The 17,664-nt window shown below is 44.9% G+C and overlaps 1 pseudogene; it reads left to right on the forward strand.

Annotated features, from left to right (window-relative positions):
* The window catches only part of LOC138417259 (signal-regulatory protein beta-1-like), an 84,213-nt pseudogene that overhangs the window by 26,846 nt on the left and 39,703 nt on the right, over window positions 1-17,664 (forward strand).

A 17,664-nucleotide genomic window follows, 5' to 3' on the forward strand; every position in this document is an offset into this window, starting at 1 on the left:
GCCTTGACTAGACAGAACTTTGTGGCAAAGTAATGTCTCTGCTTTTAAATATGCTGTCTATGTTGGTCATAACTTTCCTTCCAAGGAGCAAATGTCTTTTAATTTCATGGCTGCAGTCACCATCCACAGTGATTTTGGAGCCCAAATAAGATATCATGTGGTCCCACCTAATGCAAAGGACAGAATGCAGCACTCCCCGAGGACACACAGTGAGCACTCAGGAATACTGGGTCGATCATGGCACTTCCAGAGAGGGCTCACGTTCTCAGTCCCCGTCTCTGCCACGTCACTGACCTCCGTGCCTCGGTTCCTCTCCTGTATTAGCGTCTTACATCACAGGCTCGTTGTGCAAGCTTCATGCAATGTACATGCAGTGGGCTGAGTGTAAGGCCCATTCATGGTGCAGTCAGACAATGAAAGCTGTTGTTGATTCTTGATAAACATTTGAGAAAACCTACAGGATCACGTGAGGATGAATACATAACTGCTCTGTGTTTTCCTCCAGGAGCGGCAGGTGAGGGGGAGCTGCAGGTGATTCAGCCTGAGAGGTCAGTGTCAGTTGCAGCAGGAGAGACAGCCACTCTGCACTGCACCGTGACCTCCCTGAGCCCCGTGGGGCCCATCAAGTGGTTCAGGGGAACTGGGCCAGGTCGGGAGTTAATCTACAGTCAAAACAGAGGTGTCTCCCCCCGAGTAACAAGTGTTGCAGATACCACAAAGAGAAACAACATGGACTTTTCCATCCGCATCAGGAACATCACCCCAGCAGACACTGGTGTCTACTACTGTGTGAAGTTCCAGAAAGGAGAACAGGGCGACGTGGAGTTTAAGTCTGGACCAGGCACTCATCTCACTGTGAGCGGTGAGTATGGCCTGAGAGTCCTTCATCCCCTGGTCTCTGACAAGTCAACAAGAATGCCTTTCACTGTTTGAGCAAAAAAAGAAATCCAGTACAACAGTGATCTGGACATGATCTGATTTTACTCCCTTCTACAAATCAGAGTATTTGAGGCCATGACGGCTGTGCTATTTGCTCAAGGCCCCACAGCTGGTAAACGTGGGAAAAGTCTGGATCCCCGTCTACCTGGTTCCACAGTCCTTGTCTTTTCCATCTCATTCAGTCCTTTGATTCCAGGGATAAGGGAAATGAAAGTGAGTGACTTGCTGCTTGACAGGCCAGGCCTCACTTCTTACGTCTGGAGAGTGCACCGTCAGTGTGGCTGAGTCTTCTCTTTATTCAGCACTTATTGAGCACCTCCTGTGCACCAGGCCCTGCCCTGGATGCTGTGGAAGCAGCAGTGAACAAAGCAGGCAAGGGCTCCTCTCCCATGAAGCTTATGTCCTCTTCCTCCCAAAGGGGAGAAAGCCATCCAGGGCAGGGAGGGGAGATGTGTTATTCTTTATTTCCTACTCAGAATTTCCTAAACTGGGAAGAAATTCCAAGAGATGCAGTTTCAGTGTTTATTTTTATGGCCCTGCTCGGAGACAATGCCAAGAGGTTGGGTGTTTCCTTCTGTCCTTCAGGGACTGACTCACACAGTCACTAAAGGCTCCCAGCAGAGCTGGTTCATCTCAGAATGTCCCCGCTCAGGGAAGCAGTTCTCCATGTGGGTGACTTAGGAGCAGTGCCATTGAGGCAGCAAAGGTGCTCATTTAGATTTTTCTGACAAAGACCCTGAATCCTTGACTTTCAGCACAGGATGGGCCTTAGGCATCATCCTCCCAACCTCCTATGTACAGATGGGGCCCTGAGGCCAAGAGGTGATGGGGGCCCAGACCACAGTCACATAGTCAGTGAAAGGATCCATCAAGAACCCAGTTTGATTCAAGGCCAATCTCCTTCCTGCACCAGTATTGGAACTTGTTTCATGGAAGAGCCTAGTGCATAGAAATTGCAGAATACAAATACAAATACCAGAGTATTGATTTTTTTTTTTTTTGGCCAGAGTTCCAATATGTTTCTAATGAGCAGCCATGTTTAAAAACAGCTGGACTATATGAGGATCTTTTACTTTTATTTAGTCTGTTCCAGTTTTTCTATTTCATATTCAGTGCTCCCATCTCATTGAGTTTATGTTTTCCAGTTTCTCCATCTCTTCTTTTTGTTGATGTTCATTTCTCAAACCTTTATCAAGCATAGTAGAAAAGCTTTTGTATACATATATATAAATTATATATAACATATATACTTTATAAAACTTATGAATTTTTACCTAACTAAAAAAATATGATATTTTGATTCTACTTGTTTGACTTAGCATTAATAGAATGCTAGATATCTAGTTTAAAAATATAGATATGCAATAAGCAACAAAAGTTCACTATATAGGACAGGGAACTAGAGTCAGTATCTTATAATAATTTATAATGGGAAATAATTTCAAAAATAACATATGTATATATGTAACTGAATCACACACACACAAAATGATTCTACTTTTTGAGATTTAGTTATGTTTATCTTTTGCCAAAAGGTATTATTTCAGTTATTCTTTATCTTGCAACTGGGATTCTGTGCTATTTTCACACGAGTTTCTGATCGTGCCAGAATCTCCCTCACCCCTTTTGGGGAGGGATATACTGAGCAAGGTCCATACCTCTGTTTTCATGAATATGGAGCCCTCGCTTTCTCTCCCTTTATGGAAAATCTGTGGGTCGAGCACAAAATGCTATTCCTGTAATTGTTAAGCTCAACGACCCGCACTTATTTCCACATAAGAATCAGTATCCACTGAAACCTGAGGTTAAGGAAGGGTTAAAACCCCTCATCGAAAATTTAAAGGAACAGAGACTATTAATTCCCTGTAACAGTCCTTGCAACACTCCTATTTTGGGTATAAAGAAATCAAATGGTAAATGGAGACGAGTTCAAGATTTATGTATCATAAATGAGGCTGTAGTTCCTTTACACCCCGTGGTGCCTAATCCTTATACTCTATTGTCTGAAATTCCTGAACGAGCCAAATATTTCTCAGTAATTGATTTAAAAGATGCCTTCTATTCAGTGCCTTTGGCGAAAGAAAGTCAATTTCTATCTGCCTTTGAAGACCTTACACAGCCAGCTTCTCAGTTAACCTGGACAGTTTTGCCCCAGGGATTTTGTGACAGTCCTCACTTATCTGGACAAAGTTTGTCACGGGATCTACAAAACCTTAATAGCTCTGAAGCAGTGGTGTTACAATATGTAGATGATATTTTGCTCTGTGCTGAGACAGAGGAAGCTTGTTTGCGAGCCTCAGAAGATTTCTTAAACTTTCTGGCAGGCTGCGGTTACAAAGCATCAGGAGAAAAGGCTCAGCTTTGTCAACAATTAGTTATCAACAGTCAGATATCAATTAGTTGTCAACAGTTAGATATCTGGGCCTAGTCATATCAGATGGAGAAGGAAATGGCAGCCCACTCCGGTATTCTTGCTAGAGAAACCATGGACAGAGAAGTCCAGCAGGCTATAGTCCGAGTAGCAAGAGTCGGACACTACTTAGTGAGTAAACCACCACCACCCCAAATCTCCTTGAATTAACCAAGGAACAGGCTCTTCTCATTCCTTTCCCCAAGGTTCAGAAGGTCCCTCACATTCAGACCCTGAGCCTGAGGTGACTAGAAAACTCTCCCTACCATGATCCCAAAACCCTCATTCCATATCAGCACCTAGAGCTGCCCTGTTTTTCAACTACTTAACACTCAGCATATGGAGACAGCATCATTTATCTCACAGTCTCCTGTTGATGGAAACTAAGTTGTTCCTAACCTTGGGCTACTCAAACAGTGCTAAGGTGGAAAAGTTTTCCAAGTGTCACTGTACTCAGAGGAGAAATACCCACTGGAAGTGGCATTGCTAGTTCAGACATGGAATGAAGTGAAGTCGCTCAGTCGTGTCCGACTCTTTGTGACCCCATGGACTGTAGCCTACCAGGCTCCTCCCTCCATGGGATTCTCCAGGCAAGAGTACTGGAGTGAGTTGCCATTTCCTTCTCCAGGGGATCTTCCCAAGCCAGGGATCGAACCCAAGTCTCCCACATTCCAGGCAGATGCTTTAACCTCTGAGCCACCAGGGACTCAGCCACCAGTTCAGACAGTATGTGGATTTTAATTTGTGTGATGCTATTGCCTAATTTCCCTCCTAGTCTTGGTAGCAAATAATCTCCCCAAACACCTAGCCATCAGCAGGGAAGGTGTTTTTTCCTGACTTCTCAGATATTACAAAACTTCCCAGATGGTGGGTCCCCTGCTCAGTCTCAATACAGCTAGTAAGTGGCTCCACCATCTCTCAGATCTGCTGGCTCCCAGAGCTCTCTTCCGCAGGCCACCTGCCCAGATGATTCCCTGGTTGAGAAAGGAGGGAGGGGAGGGGAGGAGCAGCCTGTCAGATGGTGAATCCTCCTTAGGCATTTACTCATTATAAACAGTGTTCAGAAGGAAAGGTTGTCTGTTTACCACTTTTACAGATGGGGACCCTGAAGCTCAGAGAGGGAACCTGATTTGTGAACTGGTAGAGGAGCCAAGATCGAATCCCAGGCACTCACAGTCACACAGCCCTGTTCTCTGCACACCCCACTGTGCTTATCAAAGTGTTGAGAAGACTCCAGCCCTGTCCTCTTAAAATCATATTTCATTCTTTTCTTTAGAGATAAACCTTGTAAAAGGCCCTGTAAGGGAGGCAAGTCCAGTTTTACAACCCAGATGAGACAGATCATTCAGTGTCACATGATGTGCTGAAAAGTTCTGCAGTGACAGGGATCAACACTCTTAAAAGCATCAGGAGATTTTCTCCCCATTGATGTGATGCTGCCCCTTCACCAGGCCCCTGTGGAGCAGGTCTGGGAAGGGTGGTGTGCACAGAGCCCAGAGGGGCCACTGCAATCCCAGCAGCATCAGGCACGCCCATTCCTGGTTCGGCGGACTGAGGATGAGGAGGGGGAGGTGTTCCCTAGAGGGTAATGAGGGCCCATGTGAGCAAGAGTTCCTGTTCTAGACTCAGGTGTCGGGAGCCCATGTCTTCCCTTGTTGTTCCAGGGTCCCCAGGGCTGGGCCCTGAGAGGCTCCTCCTCCCTGTAGTCACTTGAATTCAAGAATCTGAGGGAAAAGGCAGGGTGGTGGTCAGTGTGGGGGCTCCTGAAGGTGGGCAGTTGCTCTGCTGATATCCTGAAAGCTTGGACTTGACAGGATATTCCAGGACACAGTCAGGGGTGAGAGGAGACAGACCCTTCATTTCTCTCCACCTCAGTTTCCTCATCTGCACGATGGTGGTCATCATGTCTTTCAGGAGAGCTGGAAGGATTTGAGGAGCTCTGTCCAAATCACCAGCACAGTTCCCTGTACTGGGCACCCCCTTCCTCACCTGGAGAAAGAGGATGATCACACAACCTTTTCAGGGTGTCCTGAGGGCAGAATGACCTGGTGAAAGGAGAGCCCTTCAGGGAGCGATGGTGCTGGCCCACCCAGGCTGTGGGGTCCTGGGCACGTCTCAGTTCCCTCTTGTCTTCAGTTTCCCCATCTACGAAATGATGGTGATCACACAACTTTCAGGGTCAGTGATTGACTAGAGAGGACCTAGGAAGCTCTGGATTGGGGCCCAGGGGGTGGGAGGTGGTTAGGGTGTTCCTGAGCTCAGTGCAGTGTCTGAGAGCCTGGGCCAAACCCCTGCCTGGGAACTCATCCCAACTCTGCCCCGTCCCAGCACTGGGACCTCTGCTGAATCTCTCCCCACTCTGGGCCTAAGTGTCCTCATCCCTCAATGACAGCCCTGTCCTCACAGAGCAGCTGAAAGGACTTAATGAGGGACACATGTCAAGAGCTTAGAGCAGACCCTGGCATGTGATACATCTTCCACTAACATGAGCCCTGATGTTTTGGAGCCAGAAGACCTCAGACAGGGTCACTTTCCTTCCAGGACTGAGTACCATTGAGTTACTGTGGAGCTGGGTGCCTTTCAACCTCAGCTGCTCATTGGAATCACCTGGGAGATGGTGACAAGATCCCAGGACCCTGGCTATACTATAGAAATCCTGATTTAAGTGCACAGACATGGCCTGGACAGCTGAGTGTCTTAACTCCTGCGGAGGATGCTGGTGCCCAGCTAGGGCGGGGAAGCCTGAGCTGTGTGTTCTCTGAGGTCACCAAGAGGGAAGGCTGTGGTTTTTCCCTGATAGAGGTCAGTCCCCTGCTGTGCCTGGGTTATAAGAACAGCTCTCCCAGGTGTGAGAGCTTCAGAATAACCTGTGATGGTGACAGATCTTAGGAGGCCCAAGAAACTCAGCCTGAGTGGAGTGGCAAGGAGACCCACACCCCAACAGAGCTCACCTGCGTTGAGAGGGCCTTCCTACTCACTCAGACCATCCTGTTCAGACCAGAGCTTCATCACTGGGGAAATCTTCCCATCTTTAGACACCTGTGTGCCTAAACAGGCATTGGAATCCCTGCAAACACTCCCTTCTCAGCCTGGAGCCCTCCGGCCTCAACAACCACAGTGACTCTGATGAAATCTGTCCTCTCTCCTTTCAGAGTGCTTCTAGCTTCTATAAAGAACTAATCTGCAGGAAAATGCCCGTGGTCTCTTGTGTGTTTTGAAAGCTAATTCCCCAAACTTATTTCTGATGGGATTTTTTTTATAATCGGGGACAGATTCATAATTTGGTGTTCCTACTATTTTTTTTTAATGTCGATTTTTGCATGGCAGCTGTTTGGAGCAGAATATGACTCTTCTTGGTGCTTCAGCTGTGCTTTTGTTTGGCTTCAGAACTAGAATGACCAGATCTTAGGATAACAAGGGCATCTCTAGTGGCTTAGATGGTAAAGAAAGTGCCTACAATGCTGGAGACCTGGGTTGAATCCTTGGGTCAGGAAGATCCTCTGAAGAAGGAAATGGCAACCCACTCCAGTATTCTTGCCTAGAGAATCTCATAGACAGAGGAGCCTGGAGTGCTACAGTCCATGGGGTTGCAAAGAGTTGGACACAACTGAGTGACTAACACTTTCACTTTTCTTTTATGATAAGATCATGGATGTTATTGATTAAGCACCTACTATATGCCAAGCTCTGTGTTTTATATACATCTTCATCTTACCAGGTGGTGCTTGTATCCACTTTGTCCAGAAACAGTGAGGCTCAAGGGTAAAGAACAGCGACACTAAAATCAATCAGTCCTGTGTGCAGTGAGGTGAACTCTGACCTTAATTGCCGCGTGTCCTTGGACAGCTTCACTCTCTCTGAATTTTGTCCTGTATATGGGGCCTGAATTTTGTCCTGTATACAGCTCTGAGCCTTCCTCTCAGAGCTGTAGGGGGGATTAGAGAGCTGAGGGTGATCAAGAGATCAGGCCATCTTTAGGCTCTGAGGAAACTCTGGATAAGTAGTAACTGATCACAGTACCTCATCCCTTTAGGGATGTCCAGGATGCTGGTGTTTATACAATTTGACATATTAAGGTAGCTAATATGAGGAACATATAGCTATGTATGTCCTCAAATGTTTGATGAGTTTTAGGAAGCAAGCTAAATATTTAGAAATGCAAATATCTGTAATGTTTGCTGTCTACAGACTTTTACAGGAGGTATTGGGTAATAATGAACAATTGAGAGACACCCTACGGGACTCCTCTACAGCGACCCTCACATTTGACTTGCTCATTTGTGTGAATCTGGGTGTTTTGTAGGCCTATGTCTGTGTCTCTGTGGATTTAATACCAGTTAAGAAGCTAAGCACCTGTGGCTTCTCAGCACTCAGTGATCTTTCTTTTCAACCCAAAACTAACCCAAGAGAAAAACCCGACTCAGAAAGATGCCTGTTTGCACCCTCCTTTGAAATTCAGGGATTGATATACTAGTCCTACTGGCATTTTTGTGGGAAGAGTAACTACCTGAAAGACAGTTCTGAACATAAAGAGTCCAGGTTCAAGAGAGAGATGTATTTGTTTAGTTTAGTGAAGCATCTTGTTTTACTCCCAGCAAAAACACTTCCAGCACCGGATTTAACTCTCCCTGAAGCCTGGGCAGGATAATGCCAGCCGCCGTCTTTCATAGATGAGGAGCTAGAAGGCGCCCCGAGCACACCGCTCATCCGCTGGCCACCCTGCTTCAGCTTCTGTGTGGTCCTGCTGTGCTCCTGCTTCCCGCATTTCCTTCTGTAAATGCATTTTCTGAAGTTAGTTAAGTTTTCCAGGCGAGCCCAGTCAGGAATAGTTAATAAAAGAGTGAGCCCCCAAAAGTACTTTTGTTCCTGTGCCCAGATTGGTGGGAAATCCCCTGGCAGAGGAAAGAAGGTGGACTCTGAACTCAGGTCTGGAATTCCAGTCAGCCCTGCCCCTGATTCAAAGTCACCCCTGGGAACCTGTAGGTCTCCCCTTAACGTGACGATGGTAACACTGCCCTCCCAGAATTATTTGAAGAATTTAAAAATAATATATTTGCAATTTCTTAACATTGTCACAAGTTTTTGTTAGTGGTGATAATCATAATCATATTCAGTGTTTATAAATGTTCCTTTTGTAGCCAAGCCCTCCCCGCCCATGGTATCTGGCCCTACAGTGAGGGCTACACCTGAGCAGACAGCGAACTTCACCTGCACATCCCACAGCTTCTCCCCCAGAAACATCTCCCTTTAATGGTTCAAAAATGGCAATGAGCTCTCAGCCTCCCAAACCAGTGTGGATCCAGAGGGAGACAGTGTTTCCTACAGCATCTCCAGCACAACCAAGGTGCTGTGGGCCCCAGGAGATATTCACTCCCAGGTCATCTGCGAGGTGGCCCACCATCTGAGAGGGGGGCCCTCCTCTCCTTGGGATTGCCAACTTGTCCAAGACTATCCAAGGTAGGTGCCCCTCATGTTAGCTCAAGTCCACACCTGCCCCCAAGACCCCAGCTTGCTTCTCCCACCTGCTTTCTGCTCCATGCCTTGAACTGCCTGGAATCTACTTCCTGACATTCCTGCCCAACACCAGGCTTCCAGTTGAGCTCTTCACTCACTTCTATGGATACCTGTGCCAAACTCTATGCTAAATAGTTTTCTTTACTTTATCAATGGCTTCTCCAATTACTGAGCACCTACTATAAGCCATGGAGAAGGAAATGGCAACCCGCTCCAGTGTTCTTGCCTGGAGAGTCCCATAGACAGAAGTCTCTCGGACTGCAGTCCATGGGGTCGCAAGGAGTCGGACACGACTGAGTGACTAGGCGACCTATAAGCTGGTCCCTTATGCGCCTAGGGATTTCATTTGTTTTGCTGCAGTTATTATGTTCCTACTGTATGATAAGGACTGATCCTGCTGATTGCAAACATTATAACCCTAATAGGAGCTATCAGTTTTTGAGCACCCACTGTGTGCCCTGCACTGTGCTTAGTGATTTCATTGCTATGCAGAGAGACCCTTTGAGCACTTGCTGCCCACCTGGCTCTGACCTGGGTGCTATGACCTGTCCCATATTGTCAGAGCTTCTTCTCTGTGCTCTTTCAGTTTTACCCACCTTGGAGCTTACACAACACCCCATGGGGAACCAGGTGAATGTCATTACCTGCCAGGTGAACAAGTTCTACCCCAGAGACTTGCAGTTGACCTGGTTGGAGAATGGAATCATATTCTGAACAGAAGTGACCTTAACCCTCATAGAAAACAAGGATGGAAACTTTAACTGGACGAGCTGGCTCCTGGTGAACTCCTCTGCCCACAGGGAGGCTGTGGTGCTCACCTGCCAGGTGGAGCATGACGGGCAGCTGGCAGTCACCAAAAATCATACCCTGGAGGTCTCTGCTCGTCAGAAGGACCAGGGCACCCACAAACTCCCTGGTGAGGACTCCACTGCAACTGACCCAATTGTTTATAATGAAGGGAGTACTTCATGCTTTATCGAACAATCTAGAAGTCAATAGATATAAACTAGAACTTTAAAGTGAATTCCCTCCTGACCACTGGTAAGAGTATGGTATATTCTTTATAGATCCTTTGACATAAACATCCATGGCATTAAGAGAGAGAGGAAGGAAGAATGTCGTCCTGTTCAGTGTCCTGCCTCTTTCTTTCTTCAAATAACTGTTTCTGTGTTCACCATTCTATGTCTGCCCACTTGCCACCTCCTTATTCTTTCTAACCTCTGCCTGGCCTCTCTTCAGCCTAGACTTTTCCATCCATATCCAGAACATCACGCCAGTAAATGTCTGTACTTACTACTCTGTGCAATTCTGGAAGGGGAGCCGTGAGTTGCCCCAAGCACCCCGGTGACCATGAGCGGCCACCACGTGGGCTCCTTTGCCCTTTGATTTGTGACAGTGGGCCAGAAATGATCACAAGCGCTCACTGCACATTGACTAAATGCAACTGTCAGTTCATCTCCTTTTCTGCTCCAGCCACCCAGTGGGCTTTGAGTTTACAGAAGGGACTCAGGGAGCAGTGGGGATGGGGGTGGCTCTTGTGTTGTTGAAGATTTGTTGCCTGTAGTCCAGGGCACTGGGCTAAAGTAATCAAGGTGAATGAGTTCCTAAGGACAGGAATCCCAAGCCTGCACAAGAGATGCATGCTAATTACAGACTTGTTCTCCCACAGCTTGGACTTGTTCCAATGACAGCACCCCCGCTTTATGTAAATAAAACATCTCGTAGGCTGTCATGTAACATCAAGAGAGGGTCAAGTCAGGTTTCCAGGAATCTTTCTCCAGAAGACCTTTCAAAGGCCCACATTTCTTCCAGCATGCCCTATGGTATTGTCCTCATCTATTGGGTCGATGCTGGGTCACTGAGTGTCCATGTCCCTGCCTGCTGGAAGAATTAAGAGAGGAAAGGGAGAGCAAACAGCTTCCTTTAAACTAGTGGTATAGAGAAGTTGGATAATTGTGTCCACAACTTATGTGTGTCAGTGGTGTCTGCAATTGTGTGGTCTTTTCATTAGGGACATTATTTTCTAGAAAACTAGTACCAATGTACACTTAATATAATCAATACTAATTCCCAATATCATTTAAAGTGGAATATAAATTCAAATTTTTCAAAACATCTTTTATAATTATTTTTTGTTCACCAAAATTGTTTTTAATTCATCTGTAAGTTTTTGACAAAATTTTCCCATGACACCATGTGGGTCATGAGAATCTTTTTTTTTTTTTAATTTGAAGCAAAATTTTAATTGCTTAAGACTATTCAGAACATTCATTTCATATTGTGTGAGCTGTGGTAGGCTGTGCTTTTTGAGTTATTTCTTCCATTGTCTCTGAGTTTTCAAATTGCTGCCTGTACAGTTGTTCATAAAATTCTCTTATTATCCACTGATACCTGCAGAGTCTGTACTAATGTCCTCCATTCCCATTCCTGTTACTGGAAATGTGTCATTCCTCCTTTTTTATTTATTTATTAGAAGCATTTCATTTTAATGGTGTTTTGAAAGAACACACTCTTAGTTTCAGTTATTTTCTCTATTGTTTTTAAGTTTCATTGATTTTTCTTTTCCATTTTTGATTTCTTTTATTTTTCTTATTTCTGTATTATTTCCTCTCTTCCTTTTGCCTTAGGTTATCTTGCTCCTCATTTTCTAATTTCTTGAAGCAGAAATTTAGATTATTGGTTTAAACTTTCTTTTTGTCTAGTGCCACATCTGGGTCTCTTTTTGTGCTAGGGAATTAGGAGAGCGGACCTGGGGGGCTGACTGCTGTGCTCTTCCTCCAGTCCTCAGGTCTCCAGCCTGTTCACCTCTTCTTCCACCCAGAGTTCTCCTATACTTATCCTCTGTGTTATTTCTAGGGTTCAAGTTGTACTTAACAGGGAGTGTAGGAGAGAAGAGTTCATGCAATCTTGTCTACAGTGGCTTGGAAATGCTTTCTAATCTTCCATCTCCTGCTTGGACTCAACCAGGGTTGGTACTTCTGGGCTCTCCCATCAAGGTTGCTAGTGAGTAAGGCTGGAAGCATTTTTTGAAACATTTAGGTTGGCAGGCTGAAGAGAAGTGTAAAAGGCTGATATGACCCTTCCACCCAGACCCAAAGCCTACCCTGAGCATCTGAGGGCTCCAGCCATTGCACTCCTGGGTCCAGTGGGTCTAGTGTGAGGATGCATATCTTATTGTTTGTTCTTACGGTACTGAAATGTCTTACAATATTTCTAGCCTCTCTTCTCTCAGCACAGCATAATCTAACATTTAAAGGAGTTTTTGGTTAGTTGGTTTTCATAGAGGGAGAAAAGTTGTGAGTCCTCTCATTCTTTGGTTCTCTTTCATCTTTCAGGAACGTAAATCCTGAAATCCCTTCCACTATGTTTTTACTTTTTCCCATTTTCCCTTCACTATTCAATAGCCAAACAGTACTTTTTCCTTCTTTTCACCTAGAAGCTGGGGCTTCCCAGGTATCTCAGTGGGTAAAGAATCTGCCTGCAATGTAGGAGTTATAGATGTCACAGTTAGATTCCCGGGTCAGGAAGATCCCCTGGAGGACGGCGTGGCAACCCACTCCAGTATTCTTGCCTGGAAAATCTCATGGTCAGAGAGGCTGGCAGGGGTCACAGGTGTCCATGGGGACACAAAGGGTCAGACATGACTGAAGCGACTGAGCACGCACGCACGCACACGCAGAAGTTAAGCATGTTAAATTGTGACTCTCCTTGAATTAGGTTCCTATAGTCACTGTAAGTAGTTACCATGTTTGGTGATTTAATACAAGCATATTAATACATATATATATATACACACACAAATATGCTTAATATAGTTGTAGAGGTCAGACGTCTACGATGGTGGCTGGGCTGTGTTCCCTCCAAAGGCTCTAGAGGAGAATCCATTTTCTTGCCCTTTCCAGCTCCCAGAGGTGCCCACACTCCTTGGCAAAGGGCCCCGCATCACGCTGACCTCTGCTTCTGACATCGCACCTCCTTCTCTGACTCTCCTGCCTCCATCTTTTACTCATAGGGATCTTCGTGATCACGTGGGCTCCACTCAGAAAATCCAAGATAATGTGCCATCTTAAGATCTTTAACTTGATCACTACCGATCACCTCTTTTGACACATATGGTAATCTATGCACAGATTTGGGGGATTGTGTGCCAACCATATTAAATCAAGAATAGGTTGAAACCCTTTCTTGTGATCTATGCACTGTTCTGCGGGACACTTTTTTTTAAATATTTTCAAAGTTTAGGCAAATTTCACATTCATGATGTTATTTTCAAATATCTAGATTCCTAACCTTATCAGACTTGACTATTTCTCCTGAAATTTTTCTAATGGCTGACTGAGGATGGAATTGCAGCCTAGTGAGAGACTGTGCACTAGGACTTGCTGAATTTTCTCTTGTCTCACAGTTACTTTCACTTCTGGAATTTTGTCTTCAACTTATAGGACCACTGAAGCCTGAGAAAAGAGAGTGTGAGATGAGGGATTCCTGTGCCCTAATGTCTGCCTCAAGCTTGAGGCCAGCAGGCAGGTCAAAGCCACAGAGTGTTGGTGGGCCCAGGTGGCCTCAGATGGAGTAAGTGGAGGCCCTGGGAATGGTTCCTCTGTGATCCTTCTAATCAATCCTCTTATCACCTGATTTCCAGGCCCAGGACAGTCTTCGCCTCTCCTGGTAGTTTTCCTCCTAGTCCCCAAGATGCTGCTATTGGCTGGTGTCTCCATCATCCTAATCTGCAAGAAGTTTTGAGCATAAATGTAAGTTGGGGTGGGATGGAGGGCAGGACAAGTTCTGTCCTAGAGCTTAAGGAGGCTACTCATAGACCACACAAGGTCAGGGCCCACGTGGAGTTAAGAGAAGGTGAAGTAGCTCCCTCAATCCCCTCAGGAGACCCTGCTTCCCTCTCAGCGTTACCCAGTTCTCAGGAGGTGTGTGAGGTCCTAGAGGAGATGGGCTGGATCAGGGGTTTTCAAAGGGTGTCCACAGAGTCTTAGAGGTTCTATAGAGGAAGTGGGCAGAGGGTGCTGAATGAGGAACACCTGAGTGGCTGGTTCACTTAAAATCTGGGACTTCTTGGGGCAAAAGAAATCCATATCTTAGGGCAATGTTGAGAAGTTTGGATTAGCTGTTCTGATCTTGTTCTGATCCTCTGTGTAACAGGAGAAAGGCTTAGGAAGGGGCACCAGGGGCACAGGACCTGGGGAAGGGAAGGAGGCTGAGAGGGTAAAGTCCTATCTCAGGAGCTGCCCATCCTCTCAGGATAGGTATCCTAGGAGGAGGACACCTGGGTACATCAGAGGGATTCATGAAACGTTTCTTGAGTGATGAGCACATAACTATGACATTTTCCCACAGCTCCATCCTTCCCGCCTGCTTGGTGCCACCCTCTGTCTCTGCTGCCTCCTTCCCTCCCTGAAGGGCCCAGCCTTGGAGAAGAACCCAGCTAGAAGCTCCCACAACTTTGCTCCAAATGCCTCCCTTCCATGGAGACCTGCCTGCTCACATGTTCCTGAAGCCCCCAAAGCTGTGTCTTCATACTTGGTCCTGAGTGGGGGTCATGGGAAGTAGTTCTGGGGACTGACTCATGACATATCCCTGGAATGTGAGAAATAAGTCAGATCAACACAGGTCAGGTTATCTCTCGTCTGTAACCCTGGACTTGGCTCACACTAATGTTCTCTGCAGAGAAGTGATTCTGTCTTCTGTTCACTGGACTCCTTGCCCTTTGAGTATAAATGATGCCTTATCTTGGTTTTAAGAAAAATTATTCTCCTCCCTCATTGTCTCAATAGCCTATTTTTCAAACCCACAGAGTAGTGTTCCCTCCTCTCTCTGTGATGGGAAGAGTAGTCTTTCTATCATTTTGCATCCTTCCTAACCCTGGTGCTCATGGTAAATACACTATGTCCAGAAGCCTAGAGTCATCCTTGATTTCTCTTTCTTTTATATCACATATTCAATTCTGTCTTTAAAGTGATTATGTCCAGTAGCATGATGGTAAATCTTTAACAACTGTTAAAAAAGAAAAAATAAGCCCAATTGTTAGTACATGTCAAATTTTGATGTAAAATGCTTTCAATGTGGTCAATTTCAAGTTCACAACCATTTAGCAACTTAAAAAATTCCTGAAAATGTAAATATTGCCTCTCTTGAGCCAGTCCAAGCCTCTCACAGCTCACCACTGAACTCTGTCCATAATCTGTACACTCTCACGCCCATCACCACTCCCTGGTCCCAGACACCATCATCCCTTCCCGCACCACTGCTATGGTCTCTAACTGGCTTTCCTGTTTCAGGCACAGTGATTCTCGGAATGTCAATCAAATCCTATCTCTACCCTCACCTTCTTCCTCCAACATGTCTGCTTGGCTCACTCTTTTCCTTCCTTGCAGTCTCTGCTCAAATGTCACTGTACCAAGGCGCCTTCCATATACCACACTGTATAAAATTTCAGTTCCGCTCTCACCATGGCATTCCATGAGCTCTTAACCTGGTTAGTTTGTTTCCTGAGCACTTATCACCATCTGACATAAAAGATAGGCAGCTCTCACTTTGAATGGTAGAAAAGGACTATAAAAATTACTGTGTAAATGGAATCGTGGAATCTGACCTCAGTAAGGTGGGATGAATAATGATCGTTTTGTGACTTGTAAAATTTGTTTTTAAAGCATTAGAAACTCTCTGATTGTCAGCTACTAACAACATATAGTTTGACAAAGTAGAAACACTGAGTATTAAATCAATTAATTGCTTTATAAAAACTTATCTGAAGTGTTTGAACAGTGCCTGCTTTCTTTTTCTTATGTAATTTATAATATAAGAGCACTTTTTTTCCAACTTGGTGAATTAGGCTCCTTGGTAAGTTTGGATCAGTTTCCGACATTTTGTGCTTATACTCTTGAAGTTGTGGAATCTTTACAAAACTTCCTTTGATTTGAAATTTTTGCTGCTGTCACATCCTCTGGGTCATTTTCACCCTTTTCTCACCACGAGTTTCCTCATTTATGTGGTAAGTTGGCCTTCACTAGGTTCTTCTGACTGCATATCTGGAATCTTTCTTACAGTGTTAACTATTTTTTCTGTAATCCATTTGCATTCAATTTGAATATAACTTCTGGCATCATCACTTTTTGTCTCTCCATTGCACTTTTATTTGTTGCCAATTCCCTTTTACAATTGTTCACCTTGTAAATAACAAATGAGTCCATCACTGGGAGAACAGAGACAACACAGCTCCTTATTTTTCTGTCTGTGCCCAAAACAGAGTAACAGAGTCACAGTGACCAATCCTGCAGACTTTCGAAGAATTAACAGGCTTGGTTATTGATCGTGATGAGCATCTGTTAGTACATAGTGATTTGTGGACCAACGTAGAGCTAGCAGCAAAGTTGGACTGCGTGCAATTGTTCACAGTAAATTTCCTGTGATAACTGAAATCTGAACCATGTGTTGGGGGTTGATGTTACTCAACTAAACTGAAACTAATGCACCATGCAACATGAATTCCGACGTATGTTGTCTCTTCCTCAAACAAGATGTCAGATTTATGAGAATAGACTGAATCCTCAGTTGCCAGAACATTGACTGCCACATACCAGGCCATTAATGTTTAATAAATGAGTGAATTAGTTTTTACTAAATGTTGGGTTTCAAAATAAAAATTGTCTAATTCAGTCACCTGACTCTTGTGTTCTAAAGTCCTTTCATTAAAGGCTAAACTCTCCTCTTTGTGTTTAGAAGTCCTATCAAAAATTCAGTATCCTTCGGAATATAAGGAAGTGAAAAGCCAAAAGAAAACAAAACCAAAATACAAAAACTGACATTTACTAGAGTTTGTCAAAGGGGCTCAGGAAACAACCGAAAGAGGCCCCAGTGGACAAAGCTGGAAAATTTGAGCAACAAATATAATAAGTATTGATGTAATGCTTTTGTCACTTCGAAATTCATATTTAAAATGTTAATGCTCAATGTACCATGCTTCCAGTTGGTGCATTTGGAGCACAACTAGTTCACAAGGGACCCTCTGTCATGAATGGGATTAGTACCTTCCAAAAGAGACCCACAAGGTCTTCCTAGTTCTGTCTGTCATGTGAGGATACAATGAGAAATCTACAATCCAAAAGAAGGATTTTGGATCAATCCAAAATCATGCTGCTACTATGATAGTGGAATTTGAGCCTCCAGAACTGTGAGCAATAAATTTCTGTTTTCTGTCACTCAGTCTGTGATATTTTGTTATAGCAGCCAAAATAAGCTAAGATTACAACTTCAAATATCAAATAAATATCTGTGAGTCCATATTGATGTAAATAAATCATTGAATATATTAATGAATGGAGCAGAATTTTTTAAAATCTTCTGTATAGGGAAGTCTTAAATAATTTATGGCGATCAGTTCAGTTCAGTTCAGTCTCTCAGCCGTGTCCGACTCTTTGCGACCCCGTGAATCGCAGCACACCAGGCCTCCCTGTCCATCACCAACTCCCGGAGTTCACTAAACTCACATCCATTGAGTCGGTGATGCCTTCCAGCATCCTCTGTCGTCCCCTTCTCCTCCTGCCCTCAATCCCTCCCAACATCAGAGTCTTTTCCAGTGAGTCAACTCTTCGCATGAGGTGGCCAAAGTACTGGAGTTTCAGCTTTAGCATCAGTCCTTCCAAAGAACACCCAGGGCTGATCTCCCTCAGAATGGACTGGTTGGATCTCCTTGCAGTCCAAGGGACTCTCAAGAGTCTTCTCCAACACCACAGTTCAAAAGCATCCATTCTTCGGCTATCAGCCTTCTTCACAGTATCCAACTCTCACAT

The sequence above is a fragment of the Ovis canadensis genome, chromosome 13, assembly GCF_042477335.2.
Source record: "Ovis canadensis isolate MfBH-ARS-UI-01 breed Bighorn chromosome 13, ARS-UI_OviCan_v2, whole genome shotgun sequence".
NCBI lineage: Eukaryota > Metazoa > Chordata > Mammalia > Artiodactyla > Bovidae > Ovis > Ovis canadensis.